We start from the raw sequence: 7,184 nt of genomic DNA, 5'->3' as shown, positions 1-7,184 counted from the left end.
CGAAACAAAGAAGCAAAGCACCTGCAGCAGCAGAAAGCAATAATAATTCTCTTATCCCCCATATATACCGTATATATTCTCTTATCCCCCATACATACAGTATATATTCCAACTTTGTGTCCCATTGTACTGTTTAAAGATTATGATGATGGTTATTTAGATCTGCCTGTCCTCAGTGCCCAAGATGGTTAATACTCATAAAATATGTCACACTGAAAGAGGGAATTATCATTCTTCCTTATTTAGATTCTTCTAATGTTCTTTTTTGCACCAAAGCACAATAAAATAATTTTATTTTGTTGGAGAGATAATAGTGATATGTAGACGCGTGTCTCCATTTTAGGTTGAAACTTTTTGATTGCTTTGGATACTTCTAAGATCCCTTTTTTTCTACCCCCCTGCTAAAAACTTTAAAAAAGAAAAAAAGAGGAAGACATCTTCCTATGCTTGTCATGCGTATGGTATTTTCAACATTAAGGAAAGATCTAAAATAGAAACACTGGTAATATCAGCTTGCGACTAATTTACCATCTGTCCTTTTTCTTCTTCTTATTACTCCCTTTCCCAGATTTGCTAAGGGACTGCGATATCTGGATTTCTGTTTTGTTTAAAAGTCCAGCGGCATCAGTAAGAAACAAAGATCTTGCATGATCTCAGTCTTGCTTGCACTTCATGTTGATCTATCCTCCAGCAGTTGGCTTTCAAAGGGCATTGGACACACTCATGCAGGGCCAGTCATAAGGGGTGGGGAGCAGGAAGGCTATTTGGCCAGGGCCTCAAGCTAAAAGGGGACTCACATTTAGACAGTTGTTAATATGTTGGCATTTGATAAATTTCACAACTTGTTTTTATATGCATTGGAACACAATACAACACACTTTCTAAGATTAGGGCTGCAAATTTCAGCAAATGAGATGTGATGCAATGGGGGAGGAAGGGCAGGATATAAATATTATTATTATTACATATTTTTGTTAACTGATATAGATTTTTGATATATTAAAGAGTTAAAAGGTTAATAAATATTAATAAATATATATAGGCCCTGATGGCACAAGATTAGATACACACTTTAGTGTGTCATCATTCTTTATTTTTATTACGGCTAGGGTCCTCAAAAGTTGGAAGTGGACTGGGCCTCTCTGGGCCTCGGAGAGGGCCTACATTCATGGAGGATAAGGCTATCAATGGTGGCTGCTACTCATGATGGCTATATATTCTGCCAGGATCAGTGGCAGCATGCCGTTGCATATCACTTGCTGGGGAACAATAGTGGGAGAAGGCTATTGCCCTTATGCCCTGCTTGTGGGCTTCCCAGAGGTATCTGGTTGGCCATGGTGGAAAACAGAATGCTGAACTAAATGGTCGATCAGTCAGGTCCAGCAGGGCCCTTCTTAACATTTCATAGATGAAAAAAGAGATACAACTGTAATGCTCCTATTTACATAAGAAGAATGACTGTGTACGTCCCATCACAACATGCACACACATTATTATGCTGAAGTGTCTATTCCGTATAGGGTTGCCAGGTCGGAACCATTCAAAAACCTGAGAAAATGGGGGCGGGCCCTAGTGACGTCATGGGGCGGGCCCTAGTGATGTCACGGGGCGGGCCCTAGTGATGTCATGGGGTGGGCCCTAGTGACATCATGGGGCGGGCCCTAGTGACATCATGGGGTGGGCCCTAGTGACATCATTAAACATGATACATTGTATCAACCACAGTTGCTTGGAGCATACCATTCCAAAAAAATTCTCTGGAGATTAAAATAGAAATCTTACCTAAAATAGGGTGTTCCTAGGTCCATCTGAAGTGACAAAGTCATTCTTTCTCACAAGCTTAGGGTGATGCAAAATGGAAATGGACTGCCTTCAAGTTGATCCCAGATAGGGTCTTCATGGTAAGCAGTATTCAGACAGAGGTGGTTTACTATTGCCTTCCTCTGAGTCTAAGAGGCAGTGACTGGCCCAAGGTCACCCGGTGAGCTTCATGGCTGTGTGGGGATTCCAACCCTGGTCTGCCAGGTCACAGTTCAACGCCTTTAGGGAACATTTAATCTAGCTTACTTGCTTCTGGCAAGAAGGGTTTACGTGCCCTCAGGCCAGGCCATTATTGGAAGAAAGAAGCTCAGTGTTGCAGAGATGTTAGATGGGAGCACAGATGGATGTCCCTGAAGGCAACAACTGTAAACATGCTTATTAAGGAACTAAGCCCCATAGAACTCAATAGGACTTACTTCTGAGTAGATATGGTTGCAGCCATGTTAAGGACAAGGGAGGGCATTCTAGGCAAACAGTTGGCAACTGCCTGTCAGCATTGTGCTGTTGCTAAGACTTGACTGGGGATCATCCACAAAGTTATCCATAAGGCACTGCAACTTTATGTGTTGGCTGGCTACTGCAGTGGGTGTCCCCTAATATTTATGGCCATACAAGCAGGGTGAGTGTAGGCAGCAATTGCCTTTCTACTTTACGAGGCCTTATATAGGACCGACAGGCAGCAGGAGAGAAGGGAGGACCAGAAAAAGAACAAAAATAAAGGAAGAGAGCACCTCCTCCTAAGCAATAAGCATGTGCACTGTGCAGAGCGCCTGCCTCCGTTTCCCCCCAAAGCCACCCCACCCAGCCTCGATGCCAGCGCCTTCTGGGCCAGGCAACCTTGGTGATCTCTGGGCCGCTTCAGCCCCGGCACCTCTCTGCCCTCCCCCCCCTGAGAAAAATCAACTCATTTGAAATGTGGTGTTGGAGGAGAGCTTTGCGGATACCATGGTCTGCAAAACAGACAAATAATTGGGTGTCAGAACAAATTAAACCAGAACTATCACTAGAAGCTAAAATGATGAAACTGAGGTTATCATACTTTGGACACATAATGAGAAGACAGGATTCACTAGAAAATATAATAATGCTGGGAAAAACAGAAGGAAGTAGAAAAAGAGGAAGGCCAAACAAGAGATGGATTGATTCCATAAAGGAAGCCACAGACCTGAACTTACAAGATCTGAACAGGGTGGTTCATGACAGATGCTCTTGGAGGTCACTGATTTGTAGGGTCGCCATAAGTCGTAGACAACTTGGAGACACATAACAACAACAAATAGCTCCCAAATAGCTCCCAAATGTGTTCCTTGCTTCTGATTGCATGGGACAAGAGAGTATGTGACCTATAGCTGTTCATTCACACAATATGCCACCATGGTTTAGCATTACATCTGAACATAACTACTCTGTCTTCAACAGCAGCCAAACAAATTACTTCAAATGCCCATAAGCAAATCAGGATGTGCCAACCAGAAGTATATAGCCTCTGAATGTAGATTCCATTTGCAGCCATGTTAAGGACAAGGGAGGGCCTTCTAGGCAAAACAGACAAATAATTGGGTGTCAGAACAAATTAAACCAGAACTATCACTAGAAGCTAAAATGATGAAACTGAGGTTATCATACTTTGGACACATAATGAGAAGACATGAGTCATTAGAAAAGATAATAATGCTTGGAAAAACAGAAGGGAGTAGAAAAAGAGGAAGGCCAAACAAGAGATGGATTGATTCCATAAAGGAAGCCACAGACCTGAACTTACAGGATCTGGACAGGGTGGTTCATGACAGATGCTCTTGGAGGTCACTGATTCATAGGGTCACCATAAGTTATAATCGACTTGAAGGCACATAACAACAACAACAAACCTCCCTGATAGACTGTGGGAATGCTGTGGACACAATATATTTCAACTTTAGCAAAGCTTTTGACAAAATGCCACATGATATTCTGATTAGCAAGCTAGCTGAATGTGGACTGGATGGAACAGCTATTGGGTGGATCCACAGTTGGCTACACAATCATATTCAGAGTGCTAATCAATGGTTTCTTCTCAACCTGGGGGGGGGTAACTAGCTGGCTACTATAGGGCTTGGGCTTGGACCCAGTGCTCTTCAACATTTTTATTAATGACTTGGATGAGGAGGGGCAGGGAATGCTTATCAAACATGTAGATGATGCAAAATTGGGAGGAATACCTAATTCCCTGGAAGACAGAAACAAAATTCAAAGGGATCTTAATAGGCTGGAGCATTGGGCTAAAAACAGCAGAATGAAATTTAACAGGGATAAGTGCAAAGTTCTACACCTAGGAAAAAGAAACCAAATGTAGTTATTAAGATGGGGGATACTTGGCTCAGCAATACTACATGCAAGAAGGATCTTGGGATTGTTGTTGATCACAAACTGAATATGAGCCAACAGTGTGATGTGGCTGCAAAAAAAGCAAATGCTATTTTAGGCTGCATTAACAAAGTGAGTGAAGTACTAGTTCTCCTTTATTCAGCACTGGTTAGGCTTCATCTTGAGTACTGCGTCCAGTTCTTGACACCACACTTTAAGAAAGATACAGCAAACTAGAATGGGTTCAGAGGAGGGTAACGAGGATAATCAGGAGACAGGAAACAAAGTCCTATGAGGAGAGACTGAAAGAACTGGGCATGTTTAGCCTGGAGAAGAGCAGACTAAGGGGAGATATGATAGCACTCTTCAAATACATGAAAGGTTGTCACACAGAGTAGGGCCGGGGTCTCTTCTTGATCGTCTCAGAGTGCAGGACATGGTATAATGGGCTCAATAATGCTGGAAGCCAGATTTCGACTAAACATCAGTGCATTAAATTGAGAGAGAGACAGTGACTGGCACAAGCTCACTAAGAAACTTTTATAGCAGTGTGAAGCTTTGAACAAAAATCATCCTGGTTACTGTCCAAATACTTTCTAGCTGATACAAGTACAGTGGCTATTTATTGTCCTGGTTCTACCCTACAGATCCTCCACCTGCCTTTCATTTCCTCTAACCTCCATAGTCTCTCCAGTCAATCCCCCTTTTTAAAAGGTCTTGTTCCTTCCCACTCTATTTTCTATATTTTGGTACATGCATTTTCTTTACTGCTTGCCTTTTTAAAAAAACCAGTACCGCTGGTTTGGACTGAGGAAAAGGTGTGTGGCTTTGCTCTAACTCCCGTCTCAATAATAATAAACGGGCAGGCAACCTGTCAATTAGTACAGGCTCCATCTACGCAAAACAGGAATGTGTAATGATTATTTTCTTCCGCCGGCTTTTCTTGCTAGGTTACTCACTGCTCCCCCAAATCGCCCCCGTTCCCATTTCTCCCAGGTAGGGAGGAAAGAGCGCGCTGAGTCCGCCAAAATAAAATAACGTTTGATATTGTTTTTAAAATAAATAACTTCGTTTATGCTAGGCAGGATTTCATTTCTTTTTTTTAAAAAAGCAAAACGTTAAACATGTAAAAGTGAGCTATTTTACTTTTAAACCATTTAGGATGGCAGGCGGGGGGAGAGAATGGGGGTGGGGGCAGGGAGAGTGAGCGATCTGATCTCTTACTTTTAAACCATTTAGGATGGCAGGCGGGGGGGGAGAGAATGGGGGTGGGGGCAGGGAGAGTGAGCGATCTGATCTCTTACTTTTAAACCATTTAGGATGGCAGGCGAGGGGAGAGAATGGGGGTGGGGGCAGGGAGAGTGAGCGATCTGATCTCTTACTTTTAAACCATTTAGGATGGCAGGCGAGGGGAGAGAATGGGGGTGGGGGCAGGGAGAGTGAGCGATCTGATCTCTTACTTTTAAACCATTTAGGATGGCAGGCGAGGGGAGAGAATGGGGGTGGGGGCAGGGAGAGTGAGCGATCTGATCTCTTACTTTTAAACCATTTAGGATGGCAGGCGAGGGGAGAGAATGGGGGTGGGGGCAGGGAGAGTGAGCGATCTGATCTCTTACTTTTAAACCATTTAGGATGGCAGGCGAGGGGAGAGAATGGGGGTGGGGGCAGGGAGAGTGAGCGATCTGATCTCTTACTTTTAAACCATTTAGGATGGCAGGCGAGGGGAGAGAATGGGGGTGGGGGCAGGGAGAGTGAGCGATCTGATCTCTTACTTTTAAACCATTTAGGATGGCAGGCGAGGGGAGAGAATGGGGGTGGGGGCAGGGAGAGCGAGCGATCTGATCTCTTACTTTTAAACCATTTAGGATGGCAGGCGAGGGGAGAGAATGGGGGTGGGGCAGGGAGAGTGAGCGATCTGATCTCTTACTTTTAAACCATTTAGGATGGCAGGCGGGGGAGAGAATGGGGGTGGGGGCAGGGAGAGTGAGCTATCTGATCTCTTACTTTTAAACCATTTAGGAGGGCAGGCGAGGGGAGAGAATGGGGGTGGGGGCAGGGAGAGTGAGCGATCTGATCTCTTACTTTTAAACCATTTAGGAGGGCAGGCGGGGGAGAGAATGGGGCGGGGGCAGGGAGAGTGAGCGATCTGATCTCTTACTTTTAAACCATTTAGGAGGGCAGGCGAGGGGAGAGAATGGGGGTGGGGGCAGGGAGAGTGAGCGATCTGATCTCTTACTTTTAAACCATTTAGGAGGGCAGGCGGGGGTAGGGAATGGGGGTGGGGGTAGGGAGAGTGAGCGATTTTACTTTTTACTGCTGGGGGGGGTCCCTGCAGGGGCGGCGGCTGCTCAAGTCCTCCTGTCTGTCTGCACTGCAGTCCCTGCTGCCTGACTGAGAAAGAGCGGGAAGGCGGCCAGCTACAGCCCAACAGTATGCGTGTGTCAATCACGCATGCGTGGCTGAGGAGGCCAATGAAAAGCCGGAGATCCTCCAGTTTAAACAAAATATTGCCGGAGGCCGGAGACGGCCCCCTTTTGCTGGAGACTCCGGCAGAAAAACGGAGACCTGGCAACCCTAATTCCGTATGTTATTATTCTGCAATAGCTGAAAAGCAAAAATTGTATTTTTCTTTTGGTTTAAAGATATATTGGAAGAACATGTAATTGCCCTACAACTAGATCTCACAAGCTGCAGCATGTGAAATGGCAGACTTTGGCCAATCCTATGCATGCTTACTAAGAAGTCCATCCTATTGTGTTCAATGGGGTTTGCTCCCAGGTAAGGGTGCATGCATATAAATATATGCAGCCTTGCCTGTGTCCTTGTGCTTATATTTATATGCATTCATACTAGGCAGCCTTTGCCAACCTTTGCGTTCCCAGATGTTGTTGGACTACAATTCCCATCATTCCTGTCCATTGGCCGTGTTGGCTGGGCTGATGGGAGTTGTAGTCCAGCAACATCCGTTGACCCACAGTTTGGGTCACTAGAGACAAGAGGCACTAGAGACAAGATCCATG

This window comes from Rhineura floridana, chromosome 12 (assembly GCF_030035675.1).
Source record: "Rhineura floridana isolate rRhiFlo1 chromosome 12, rRhiFlo1.hap2, whole genome shotgun sequence".
Classification (NCBI taxonomy): Eukaryota; Metazoa; Chordata; class Lepidosauria; order Squamata; family Rhineuridae; genus Rhineura; species Rhineura floridana.
The sequence above is the reverse complement of the archived record's forward strand: the minus strand, read 5'-3'. Positions refer to the sequence as shown.